The following is a 14,864-nucleotide window of genomic DNA, read 5'->3' as shown; positions in this document are numbered from 1 at the left end:
TGCTAGTGCTGATGATCAGGTATCAGACAATGCTGTTGTATTTTTGAAAATCACTCGATTTGTCAGGCTTCTTCTGCCTTACTGCTCCCAAAACCCACACACAAAACCAGTATGTATAAGGTGGCTCGATGAACATTTCTGATACAAATACACAAATCTGGGCATAATAAAGTGTAACACACTAATAGAGAGAGTGTGTGCTAAATCTCCCTCTAGTGCTCCGCAAAGAGGATTACAGCCTACCACAACGATCCGCTAACGGAGTTGCTCCTGTAGCCCAAGTGATATCACTCTACGCTTTGCGCATGAAGGTCCTGGATTTGAGTCATGCCAACATTCTGTGCTGGGAGGTCACAGCATGTGTTCATTCATGTGTAAGCCAGTGGTGTGAGGGCTGCAGGTGAACACACCTGAATGTGCCTGTGGACTCTGGAACTTTGCCGATCTCTAAAAATAAACTGTGAGTAGGGTGCGGCCAGGGGTCCCTCAGTGTGAAGGGACAGTTGTCCATTAGACTTTCACAAGTTGAAAAATCCAGGCAAAGGACACTAGGCAAGATACTGTGGGATGGGTGTCTTATTTATTATTTGCATGCTTTTCAGTTAATATTACTGTGGTCCCAAATTAATGCTGTGTTCCCTCTCCCCTCAATTAAAAAAAAGTTTTCTTTTCATTATACACAGAGTCAGTGCTTGAGAGTGGGCAATCGTTGCCTATTACGAACATTCAGGGTTGGTATTTCATTTTCCTAGGTTTCTGGGTGGGTGTTCGAGCTGGTTTTGTTTTGAAATGTTAAGAGCAACCCTTAGATATTGAATCTGGCTCTTGCTTCTGCAGGCACCAGCTGGCAGAATGCATATAAGAGTTCTTCTCTAAATATTCATGCAAACAAAATCCTGTCACAGGAGCATTCACAAGAGACCAAATGAGTGTGAACATGGTCAGATCATATCACAATTTGGAATTCCCTAACAAGTTTGTTTGATCAGATCAGAATTCCCTAATGTGTTTGTGCATCGTTTTCCCCACTGTTTCTCCAGCTCTAGCTACACCTGGATAAACCCAGCGTTACGCCACGGAAGCCAGTGGCATTACTCCGCATTTACAGTAGTGCATTGATAGAAAATATCTGGCCAAGTTTTGCTAATGAGTGGCTATTTTATCTGTTTAGTGCATGCTGTCTTTTTAATTAAACTAAAACAGAAAAACAAAAGTCCTCCTAAAGAGACCAAAAGAAACACATATGTATTTCTTTCTAAGCATTATGAATATTTTTGATCTATGGATTTCCATAGTGTTTATTTACTTTGTTCAATATTTTGAGTTGCTAGAATACATAATAAACAGTGCAACAAAAAGAAATGGAAAGTAAGTTGTCAGTGAATAATAGCTTTTGTCATTTTCCCCGTATAACACACAGCCTATGAAAATACCTACTGTCAATTCACTGCAACGAAATTTGGTCCTAAACACCACAATGTCCATTTGGATTGATCCCAAAGCCAAGGTTTCAGACAGTACAAACTTGATATGAATGCTGGTCATATGCAGCGATAAAACAACTGCAAGACCCAACATTCATAATCAACAGCTAGCCACATTGTGGATATTCCTGGACTAAGAAGTAAATAGTCTGTACTCAGTAAACTCAACTCAGCTAACTAGCATGCATGTGAACGGGATCACTCATTGCTGGTACCGCCTAGTGGTCAGGCAGGTCATAGCAGGCTCTCTTCCTTCCCTGGTGACCCCTGTTGACAGCTGCTCTAGCCCTGCAACAGTTGGCACCTTTCTGTGACTCAGACCTCTGGCCAGGCCATGAATCGGGCCCACCCTTTTCAGGGTATACAGAGAGTCCGATAAAGGATAGCCCTGCTGTCAGGCAAGGGGTCCCAGGCCCCACCAGGCCAAGGTTCCAGAGTCATGGCCCTCCAAGTTATATGATCTTCCAATCCAGATTCCCCTGTATCTGAGGTAGGTTTTCACCTTCAGCCCCAACCAGATGTTGTACGAGAATCTTGGCTCACCCTCTCCGCCAGGTGCGAATCCAGGGCCGTGTGGTGGGCAGCAAGTTTCTGCATCCCCAAAAAGTGCTGCATCACTGCTCCTCTGGATTGCTTTCTCCCAGTCTCCCTACAGAAAAATGGAAAAGACATAGAAACAAAATAAATTAAAGGACAAAGCCCAGACCATGCAAACATCCAGAGTCCTTTTTTCCCTGAGCAGATCAGGTAGATTCTCAATTGTCAGGAACCCCAGGCAGCTGAACCTCCCATAAAGCTCTCTCTGAATCAGGAGGCCCATAGATCTGTTCACCTCCACAAGCTGCCTGCTAGTGAGCTGCTCCACTTCCCTTTCAAGCTCCTCCTCCAGGCCGTGCATGCTTTTCAGATGTGCTGGGGTGGGGTTGCCTTGGCCCAAAGTAGCTCTTTAACCCTTCCTTTCCAGGGTGGGGTTTGTACACCCCATCACAAGGTGGGTTTCTTTTTTCTAGTGTCTGAAGTCACTCCATTATTAAGACAGTCTCTAAGTGCTAAGGTTTTTTTTAAAACTCCATATTAATATTTAGCATGGAATCTTGACATGTCACCTCCCTGGTTTTTTCCTCTTGGTTCAACAGTGGTAGATTTTTATTTGCATTTAGGTTATTTGTTGTTTACCAACACTAGCCTTCTTCTTTCAGGTGACAGTAGACTAGGAAATATTGATGATGAGCTGTTTGCTTAGGAAAGGTGTAGCGTGCTTGACTGTCCACTCATCAATCTCTGTTGTGCTTTTCAGCACAAAATACACAGGAGCATAAATCATATTACTTGCCTCTGGAGGCCATACCTAAATGCTGCTCTCCACTTTCAATGGGCCTCAGTAGTAAGGCAAAGTGAAAGCTCTCTTTGTTACTACAGTCGATGGGATTCGAATGGTGACAAAAACAACAGCAGATTATTGATTTGGAGCAGTTGGGGAATGGAATTCTTCCTCAGACTCCTCCCTGCCATCCAACAATGAAAAATAAAGTTATTTTTGTCAGTCTTAACTAATAGCTAAGCCAATATTTAACGTGCACCCCTAATTTGCATTCAGGCAATTTCCATGTTTTCCCCTAAACCTCTGAGTCTTTTTGCTTCAGCATGAAACCTCACCACTTTTCACTTGATTTCTCAGAGTTGTTAATTGCCTCCAATAGGGTGTTACATCTTAAAGTCTTAAGTGGATTTACTTGGTATCCTTATAATTCAGCAACTCAAGGCTGGGCCAAAATATGTTATCTAAAAATTCAGTGGTTTCAAAATTTGCGAATATTTATTTCTGAGGGAAATATAATTTCTCTTTTTTACTACACCACCACATAAACTCACCAGGAAGATTATGAGTTTGGAATATTCATGACACACTAAATATTTTACACTTTTCCAAAAGACTTTACAAACATTAGGAGTCAGATCCTGCCACCTTTACTCACAATGAATGGTAATGAATAGTGAAATAAATGGAACTACTCAAAGAGCAAGTTATTACTCAACATAAATAAGGGTAGGAAAATCTGGTTCTAAGTCATTAACCATCACAACATCTCATCAAAGCTGTTTTCATTGTATATATTCTACAGATGGAGAAACCAAAGAACAGCCATTAAGGCACTTCTCCAAGGTCACACAACAAAATGGCAGGGCCAAGACAAAAAGCCCAAGAGTCCTGACTTCTGGTCCCCCATTTAGGGTGGATGTAGCTCATTCCCAACAGTTGACATTCACCCCTTCTTGTCCACTGTTGGGAATGGGCTACATCCACCGTAACTGAATTGGCCTCGTTAGCACTGACCCCCCACTTGGTAAGGCAACTTCCTTCTTTTCATGTACTCTATATTTATACCTGCTTACTATATTTTCCACTCGTGCATCTGATGAAGTAGGTTATATTCCCACAAAAGCTTATGACCAGATAAATGTGTTAGTCTCTCAGGTGCCACAAGGACTCCTCATTGTTTTTAATGGCACAAAGGGCATTCAGCCACCAAGCAACCATTGAAAAATCAATGGGAGTTGGGCACTTAATGCCCATTTTTCCTTTGAAAAATCTGCCTCTTACCCTCTACACAATAAGCACAAGTTAGGAATAGTAACAACATTATGGACACCTTTTTATTCATGCATTGGTCAAATATCTGATGACACACCTGTATGCAGAAGACAGAAAAATTAATTAAGAATGAGTGAATTCACAACATCCAAAAGCTTGAAATATTTCAGCTGTACCCTTCACACAGCAAAAGAGCTCGGTATTTACTCAAACTACTCACTTTACAAAGGCATCGAATAGCACTCAATGTAATTAGTCTCTTCTATATTAAACTTTTACCCTACAGAAGAGTAGATACTGAATATGGTACATCTACTTAAATTAGCTAAAGTATTAACAAAAATACTAGCCAAGCCCCTGTAGACTCAAGGTTGAGTTGTAAACTCAAAATGCATTAGCTGTTTACAGAAACTACATATTCACCAGAGCAGTGAGCAAATATAAAAGCTCAAAATATATTTTTATTCCATTCAGAAACCCTCAGTTAGGTTGTTGGAATAGTGTCAAATCATATTTTAGTAGTTTTGAAAGACCAGCATATATTCATGATTTCCACAAACTAGGCAAGTGCTTAAAATATTGGTCTTGCCTGAATTTCCACTGGAAAGTAATTCTCAGAGGAAATTTGTTATGTTACTTCCAATCTGGAGATCTAAACACAGTCTTTCCTCTAGCCTATGGCACAACCCATAGTAATTGGACCATAGGAGAGAGCAATAAAAAAAGTGAAACAAGATTCATGCCAAGCATCACCATTTGCTCAATGGCTTGCTTTATCATACCCTCCCCTCAGGTAAAAAACACCAGGTATAACCAGAATACTAAGTATTAGAACACGTGTATAAAGGTAACTGACAGATGTCATCCTTGGGTCTCCTGATGACTAGATTAGCCATGCAGATGCACTATAATAAGAAGGAGCCACCCACCGGCATGCACTCATTATGATACAGATTATAGTTACTGATCATGCGCTCGGAGAAGATGACAACCAGATCTAGCTAATAATAACTTAGAAATATTTCATGTGACCTGGAATATCTTATGAATATCTTATTTCAGAACCTTCTAAGTGCAATAAGTCTGGGTTGGGTTTTGACCTACTGTAGGATAAGCATGATATAGGTCTTGAGAGTAACTGCTTTATTTCAGATGTGCAAGCTTGATTGCTGTTGATTACCTACTCTCATCTATGATAATTTCCCTTTGACAGTAACACTCTCTGTATGGTTTTCTGATGGGCTGCAGCTTTTGAGAGTTGTTTTTCTGTTTTGAGAGATGAGGATGTATTCCAATTACCCTGCATCATTAGGGCAGAGGAGTGTATTCATGCCTAATACTGGGACAGAGGACTCATTCCAAAACTCACTAGAGTAATCATGAAGCAAATTCTTCTTGAAAAGACTGGGGGGGGGGGGAGAGGGCATTATTAATTGAGGAAGTTATTTTTTTTCACCTATGAAGGGGGAAAAAAATCACTTAAATATATAAAATACTACCAGCTATTGATATCCTGTCTGGCTCGTGTCAGGCTAGAGTGAATTTTTATGGTTCTATTTCTAGCTGCTAAAATTAATGAATTTAGAACCAAAATATCACCAGCTGAGCCTTAAGTATGATGACATGGTGTACCTGACCTTTCAAATAGTAAAGCCATATTTTTTCAGTGTAGTGTTGTCATTAACAATATTGTCTGCCTTTTATAAGTACCTTTCTAATGAGGTTTAACCCCACATAAAAATCCTGTTCCCTTTTTATGTTTTCATTGAACAATGAACAGCAGGTTTGTTCAATTATTATGCATGAACTCTGGAATAGCTTTACAATTAGGTCTGGTGAAAAAATTTTCATCAAAACTGGTTTTCAATGGAAAATTGGATTTTTGATTAATTTTTTTCACTACAAGTCTCTGCTTCCTACAGAAAATATTGACTGTTCAATGAGAAACCAAATACCTAAAAAATAAAAAATAAAAATTGGAAATATTACCACACTGAATCATGGGATCTGTAGTTTGGATGCCTCATGCCCACATTTCCGATATGAACCAGGCTCCCCAGCCTGACTATATCTCCCATGATGCGTCACAGCAGCTCAGCAAGAGGGGAGATCCTGGTGCATCATAGAAGATGTAGTCTAGCCAACAAACCCAGCTTATAAATGAGAATGGAGGCAGGAGGCACCTGAACTATAGTTCCCATGGGGCACCACAGCGGCATTTCCAAATCAAAATGTTCCATTTTATAATTTTCCCAGAAAGGTCAAATTTTCTGCAGAAATTTTTTTTCTAACCAGGTATATTCACAGTGTTCCTCTGAAGTCCCAGACACCGCAGGGACTGCTAGTCATAATCAAGATGGAAACCAACACACCAAACCACAGTGTCCGTGAATGATTTAATCCACCAGATACTGAGCATTTTGTCAAGTTACTACAATAGCTTCTCCTGGAAAATGGCCACAGTTAAGATCTAACGTTTTGTTTTTGTTAAATGGAGAAGCCCTTTGGTCGGATTTGTGTATCTCTTGTATTATATTAAAACAGATTATAAAACATTTTTTCTTAAGACAAAGTACCCTAATTCTCCAAAGAGAAGATGAGGCTTTTGTTTTATTTTCTTGACAGTAAATCTCTGGCCTGTTTCTTAGCAGCCAAATAGCAAAAATAAGGAAATCTTCAGTCAAAATGAATTATGTAGCAGCAGGTTGACGTCATATTAATTACAGAATGGAAATAGAAAAGGAGTACTTGTGGCACCTTAGAGACTAACCAATTTATTTGAGCATGAGCTTTCGTGAGCTACAGCTCACTTAGCTCACAAAAGCTCATGCTCAAATAAATTGGTTAGTCTCTAAGGTGCCACAAGTACTCCTTTTCTTTTTGCGAATACAGACTAACACGGCTGTTACTCTGAAACCTGTCAGAATGGAAATAAGAGCAGAACTGATGATTTCAAAACCCTACACCAATTTGTTGCCCACAGATGTTTTCAAAATAGAGATGGCCAATTTTGGATTTCTTGGTATTAGAGAATGAAGTGGTCTTTAAAAAAAAAAAAAAAAAAAACCCTGAACGTAGTGATTTTGAGAGGTGCTATACAGGCAGTCCTGGAAACTAAGGCCAAATTTTTCAAACTTGAGTGCCTTAAGTTAGGCTCCTAAACCTATATTTATGTTCCCTTAATAAGAGGCCTCAGGTGATGAGCTCCTACGATTGCCCTTGAAGTTAATGGAAGCTGCAGGTGCTCTGTGCCTTTAAAAAAATCAGGTCATTTATTTAGGGGGGCTAATTAGAGATGATGGGAACTAACTCTAGGCACTCACATTTGAAAATACTTTTTAGAGGTTTTAATTGTTTTTAAAATGTATTTTTTATAATTAAACTCTTTCTGTCTTTTGTCACCTGACTGATTTAAATGCATCTATGACCCACAATTCTCATGTCACAACTGGAGTCTGATACTCATCTTTACCTATTTCATTTTAATGCACAAGTTTTCAGCATGCTTTTGTGGGGCTCACCTCCTACATGGAAAGAAGGAAATGCCAGAGATACTCTTCAAGATCACAGCTGTACAGCTTTAAGGCAGCCATTTCACGGACCAAACAAACAAAGAGGGTCATATTCTGCCCTCAGTTACCCCCATGCATTCCACTAACATCAGTGGAGCTGCATGTCCATGAATCAAAGGATAATTTGGCCTCCTATTGCTTGAGCTTTAATGCTAAAATGTTAGTTTTGGTCAGTTATTCTAGTATTTTGGTAGCTTTTTTTTTTTTAATCTCAGAGTTGATCCACAGGGCATTGTCATTATGTTGCTGTCTCACCTTTCAGCTGATAGACAGATTTCCTGCTGGAAGACATAATTATTTAACCGGATCCACTCATCCTGCCACTGATTTGTTTAACTTTTGTTCTTGGCAACAAGCAGCAACTTCAGGTAATTGTTTCGTTTCTCATTTGGCTAATTCTTTCAAAACACTTTAGCAAATTGACCCATGTAGTTCACTTCTAGTAAACACAGGATCTCCTGAAAGGATTAACAAAACCAAAGTACCTCAGATTTTTCAGACAACCTTTGTTTTGCTTTGGTTTTGTCCTGTGCATACTTATAGAAAAGGGTCAGGAAACAAGCTGGATTTTGTAATTCGTCATCAGCCAGGAGTTGAAAGCAGATAATGAGAGAATCAAAGTTGAGGGGTTCCTTTTATAGAAGTCACAGATTAAGACAAACAATATTGTACCTCTGTCTTTGGACTAAATAATAAAAGAAAAATTATCAGGCAATGACCTATTTTTACTACAACTGTCTCCTTGCATTAAAGGTTACGTATTGGACACTGATCCATCTGGAAATGGTCTCCCATCTGACAGACTCCATTTTAGCTCTAACTGGGTTAGAGTTTAAACTATCTTTATTTAAACCACAGTATCACCTGCTTAGTGGGATTTAAACAGTATACCTTAGAGCCCTCTCCACAATACCACTAATTGAGTTTATACTAAGGTACACTACACGACATGCTATTACTCAAGCAGAAGTTATGGGCATGAGGCAGGAATCATGCAGTAAAAACCTATGGCCTTTGTTATGCAGGTCATCAGATTAGATGATCATAATGGTTCCTTCTGGACTTAAAAATCTATGAATGAAGTATATTCAACAAGAAAGAGTTCGAGAGATACCTTCCCTCAGTTAAGCAGGGTTCAAAAACTACCCTCCAAAGTGGCAGTAAAACAGTTTTAAAACTTTGTGAGGTGGGCCCAAACCACATTAACTGTTCTGAAATTGCATTAAGGGCCTAATCTAACGTTCATCATAATCAGTGGACAGACTCCCATTGACTTCAATGGGTTTTGGATCAGGGCCTAAATTGTAGAGTGACAAGTTAGCTAATAACTCTTCACAAATACATATTTTCAGTGTTCTAAGTGGAACTGAAACTTAGTTTTTTCAATATGTCTATGCTCCACATACAATATGGGTTGGGTAACTACTTATGCTAAACAATCTGTTCCACCTTGTATTTAGTTGTGACACTCTTACTACCTTTCCCAGACCTGGAAAGAGCTCTGTGTAGCTGAAAAGTTTGTCTCTCTCACCAACAGAAGCAGGTCCAATAAAAGATATTACCTCACCCACCTTGGACCCGTCTACACTGGCAAGTTTCTGCGCAGTAAAGCAGCATTCTGCGCTGTAACTCCCGAGGTGTCTCTCTATGTGACTCTATGTTCCACATGAGAAATCTTCATTACTCTTAATATGTGCCAGTTGTATCTCCATAATACAATCAAGTCTGTAGGATATCATTACATATAACACAACATCCTTCCAATGGTAAAGAAATAACTACATCTGTGTGAATACTGCAATAACTAAGTATTCATGATTATTCACTCAGATCAAAATTGCAGATATCCTTCTAAACTGTGATCTTTTTATTCATTTTCTGCAACCATTCTTCATTTCTGCAAATATGTTCATGTAACCAAAAGTCTTGAGAAAAAGTGTGTTCACATACAGTCTCATGCTGGAAGTGTTTGCACAACCATAATCCAGACCACACCACACGATCCGTTGTCTACAGCCAAGCTCTACGATACAACAGCATTTGCTCCAGCCCCTCAGACAGAGACAAACACCAGAAGATCTCTATCAACCATTCTTACAACTACAATACCCACCTGCTGAAGTGAAGAAACAGATTGACAGAGCCAGAAGAGTACCCAGAAGTCACCTACTACAGGATAGGCCCAACAAAAAAAATAACAGAACGCCACTAGCCATCACCTTCAGCCCCCAACTAAAACCTCTCCAATGCACCATCAAGGATCTACAACTTATCCTGAAGAACAACCCATCATTCTCACAGATCTTGGGAGACAGGCCAGTCCTTACTTACAGACAGCCCCCCAACCTGAAGCAAATACTCACCAGCAACCACACCCCACACAACAGAACCATTAACCCAGGAACCTAACGTTGCAACAAAGCCCGTTGCCAACTGTGCCCACATATCTATTCAGGGGACACCATCATAGGGCCTAATCACATCAGCCACACTATCAGAGGCTCATTCACCTGCACATCTACCAATGTGATATATGCCATCATGTGCCAGCAATGCCCCTCTGCCATGTACATTGATCAAACTGGACAGTCTCTATGTAAAAGAATAAATGGACACAAATCAGACGTCAAGAATTATAACATTCAAAAACCAGTTGGAGAACACTTCAATCTCTTTGGTCACTTGATTACAGACCTAAAAGTGGCAATTCTTCAACAAAAAAACTTCAAAACCAGACTCCAACAAGAGACTGCTGAATTGGAATTAATTTGCAAACTGGATACAATTAACTTAGGCTTGAATAGAGACTGGGAGTGAATGGGTCATTACACAAAGTAAAACTATTTCTCCATGTTTATTCCCCTCCTCCACCCCCATTGTTCCTCAGATGGTCTTGTCAGCTGCTGGAAATGGCCCACCTTGATTATCACTACAAAAGGTTTTTTCCCTCCTGCTCTCCTGCTGGTAATAGCTCACCTTAAGTGATCTCTCTTGTTACAGTGTGTTTGGTAACACCCATTGTTTCATGTTCTCTATGTATATAAATCTCCCCACTGTATTTGCCACTGAATGCATCCAATGAAGTGAGCTGTAGCTCACGAAAGCTTATGCTCAAATAAATTTGTTAGTCTCTAAGGTGCCACAAGTACTCCTTTTCTTTTTGGTTTACTGTGTATAGATATTTCCGTCATCTTGAGAGAAAGAAGAAATAATTCCATATACTTTAGACAGGTAATCATAGAATCATAGAACTGGAAAAGACCTCGAGCGGTCATCTAGTCCAGTCCCCTGCACTTGTGGCAGAACTAATTATCTTCTAGACCATTCCTGACTGGTGTTTGTCTAACCTGCTCTTAAAAATCTCCAGTGCTGCAGCTTCCACAACCTCCCTAGGCAATTCATTCCAGTGCTTAACCACCCTGACAGTTAGGAAGTTTTTCCTAATGTCCAACCTAAACCTCCCTTGCTGCAATTTAAGCCCATTGCTTCTTGTCCTATCCTCAGAGGTTAAGAAAAACAATTTGTCTTCCTCCTTGTAACAACCTTTTACATACTTGAAAACTGTTATCATGTCCCTCTGTCTTCTCTTTTCCAGACTAAACAAACCCAATTTTTTTTCAATCTTCCCTCATAGGTCATGTTTTCTAGACCTTTCATCATTTTTGTTGCTCTTCTCTGGACTCTCTCCAATTTGTCCACATCCTTCCTGAAATGTGACGCCCAGAACTGGACACAGTACTCCAGCTGAGGCCTAACCAGAGCAGAAAAATTACTTCTCCTGTCTTGTTTACAACACTCCTGCTAATACATCACAGAGTGATGTTTGCTTTTTTTGCAACAATGTTACGTTCTTGACTCATATTTAGCTTGTGATCCACTATGTCCCCCAGATACCTTTCTGCAATGCTCCTTCCTAGGCAGTCATATCCCCTTTTGTATGTGTGCAACTGATTGTTCCCGCCTAAGTGGAGTACTCTGCATTTGTCCTTCTTGATTTTCATCCTAATTACTTCAGACCATTTCTCCAGTTTATCCAGATCATTCTGAATTTTAATCCCATCCTCCAAAGCACTTGCAACACCTCCCAGCTTGGTATCATCCACAAACATTATCAGTGTACTCTCTATGCCATTATCTAAATCATTGACTAACATATTGAACAGAACCAGACCCAGAACTGATCCCTGCAGGACCCCACTCGTTATGCCCTTCCAGCCTGACTGAACCGCTGATAACTACTCTCTGGGAACAGTTTCCCAACCAGTTTTTCATCCACTTTATAGTAGCTCCATCTAGGTTGCATTTCCCTAGTTTGTTTATGAGAAGGTCATGTGAGACAGTATCAAAAGCTTTACTAACATCAAGATATACCACGTCTACCACTTCCCCTCTGTCAAAGAAAGCTATCAGGTTGGTTTGATTTGATTTGTTTTTGACAAATCCATGCTGCTGTTACTTATCACCTTAATATCTTCTAGATGTTTGTAAATTGATTGCTTAATTATTTGCTCCATTATCTTTCTGGGTACAGAAGTTAAGATGACTGGTCTGTAATTTCCTGGTTGTCCTTATTTCCCTTTTTATAGATTGGCACTATATTTGCCCTTTTCCAGTCTTCTGGAATCTCTCCCGTTTTCCATGACTTTTCAAAGATAACCGCTAATGGCTTAGATATCTCCTCAGTCAGCTCCTTGTGTGTTCTAGGATGCATTTCCTCAGGCCCTGGTGACTTGAAGACATCTAATTTGTCCAAGTAATTTTTAACTTGTTCTTTCCCTATTTTAGCCTCTTCTGATCCTACCTTGTTTTCACTGGCATTCACTACATTAGATGTCCAAACACCACCAACCTTCTTTGTGAAAACCGAAACAAAGAAATCATTAAGCACCTCTGCCATTTCCACATTATCTGTTATTTCCCTCCCCACATTTCCCCATTGAGTAACGGGCCTACCCTGTCCTTGGTCTTCCTCTTGCTTCTAATGTATTTATATTGTTTTCTTGTTACCCTTTATGTCTCTAGCTAGTTTGATCTCATTTTGTGCCTTGGCCTTTCCAATTTTGTCCCTATATACTTGTGTTATTTGTTTATATTCATCTTTTGTAATTTGACCTTCTTTCCACTTTTTGTAGGACTCTTTTTTGATTTTTAGATCACTGAAGATCTCCTGGTAAAGCCAGGGTGGTCTCTTTCCATACTTTCTATCTTTCCTACGCAGTGGGATAATTTCCTCTTGTGCCCTTAATAATGTCTCTTTGAAAAACTGCCAACTGTCTTCTATTGTTTTTCCTCTTAGACTTGCTTACCATGGGATCTTACCTATCAACTCCCTGAGTTTGCTAAAGTCTGCCTTCTTGTAATTCGTTTTCTTTATTTTGCTGTTTATTTGCTGATAATCACATATCTAAAATGATTAATAGTTAGTAGCCAAAAACATAGCCAAAGAGAATACTTTTGAACACCCACAGAGTGAAATATGTTGACATAAAAAGTGTTTGAACAATTTCAGATAACTAAATAGTTCATAAAAATCAGCATGTGTTTTCAGGCTATTTATGAACTGAATAAAGTGCTAAATAAGTTGAATAAATTATTTGCTATTAATCATTTGTCCAGCTCTAAAGGTCCCTAGCTGTTCGCCAGAAGCTGGGAATGGGCAACAGAAGACGGATCACTTGATAATTACCTGTTCTGCTCATTCCCTCTGAAGCTCCTGGCATTGGCGACTATTAGAAGATAGGATACTGGGCTAGATGGACCATTGGTCTGACCCAGTAAGGCTATTCTCATGTGATAGTCTTGCACACTAGTACAGTGGAGACTTGTGAACTTGTTACTGTCTGAACAGGTGGTCACCAGATCTTGAAAAATGAACTGTTTAGCCACTGGGGAGAGTTTGAGAAGCCATGGAAGTGCAGTGCTCATATTTCACTTTTTTATGCCCTCTTCATCTTGTCCCCACCTCAAATACTTCAGGTATCATACAGAGTGACCATACATGAGACTACATTATCTACCATGCTGATAAATTCAATAATTACTATCAGTGTTGTGCTTGCTAGAAGAAAATAGAAGCAATAGCCCCAGCATAGAAAGGGGAAAGGACAAACCTTCGCAGATAGACCAGAACTAATTGTTACTCTCATTTCTGGAGACGTAGTAATTTTCAACATGTTTATCCAGAACCTAGAACAATGGGGCCCTGACCTAGCTGGCTACACAATATAAGCATTAAATAATAAGAGGTTCACATTTTGGCACAAGTCACAAATAAAAATGAGTTTGATGGCCTCACCCTAAAATATATCACAATATGTCTACCCCCCGTGAGTGGATGTAATAGGGAACAACTGGCAGCCTTTATTCAGAAAGGACTCAATCCTGCAGTGGGGTAGAAGAGGATGCTAAGAGACAGAGATTAGTTGTTGGTAGATACATAGAACATGGTGTTTTGTGACTAGAGGTGATCAAAAATGGGTGGGAAATGTTCCACCAAAAAAGCGTTAACGTGTTTCTGTCAGACTTTGTCAGGAATTACTCACACAGCTCTCTACTTTGCTCCTTGTGGTCCAGTAATATGAAGTGTGGGCAGATGGGAGCAAGCACATTGTGTTAACAGGCTAGCAGAAACATTGTGCCCAGGAGAGGCCAGGAGGCCTGAAGCCGATGGCTGAGGGAGACAGAAGGTTTCCCCAAAGCCTTCAGAGACAGATCACTCAGTGACTGGTTCTGATACCAGTTTCTTCTAAACATGCTCAAATAAGCCCCAACCCCACGATAGCAGAGGAACAATTGCAAATCCTAAACGCAATCACTGCATAGACCCTTTGCATTCACTGGATTGTATTTAAGCAACTATTCTCAGCTCCCGGGTCGTGCCCCACACACTCACCAGTGCTCTGTTCTGTGTGGACATAGAGGTTGCTCACGTTGCTTAGCAATGTATATGTTTCTCTGAACTATGCTCAAGCTCTCTTCACTGACCCTGAGCAAACCCAGCATGAGGAACACCAGCACTTTGGGAAATCCAAGCCAAAATGTGCAGTACTGAAACACAGCCAGGCTCCAGGCCAAGGCTGGTACATAGAGGCTGGTACATAGGTAACGCTGTGCAGGGGAGCCTGCACAACAATGGCCTACGCTCTCTAAGTTGTTCAACCCAGTGCCAATTGCCCCTTACTTTATAGAGCCACTAAAGTCACACAGGGTTGTTGT

The 14,864-nt window shown here is 40.1% G+C and overlaps 1 long non-coding RNA gene across 1 annotated transcript in view; it reads right to left on the bottom strand.

The window, feature by feature from the left end:
- Positions 1-1,293: 1,293 nt before the first annotated feature.
- LOC140907757 (uncharacterized) overlaps positions 1,294-14,864 on the bottom strand; it is a 40,760-nt gene continuing 27,189 nt past the window's right edge. Inside the window, exon 3 of the long non-coding RNA XR_012157613.1 lies at positions 1,294-2,133. This is a non-coding gene — a long non-coding RNA (uncharacterized LOC140907757). The remainder of the gene's footprint in view (positions 2,134-14,864) is intronic.

This window comes from Lepidochelys kempii, chromosome 2, assembly GCF_965140285.1.
Source record: "Lepidochelys kempii isolate rLepKem1 chromosome 2, rLepKem1.hap1, whole genome shotgun sequence".
Classification (NCBI taxonomy): Eukaryota; Metazoa; Chordata; order Testudines; family Cheloniidae; genus Lepidochelys; species Lepidochelys kempii.
This window is presented reverse-complemented; position numbering and strand designations above follow the sequence as displayed.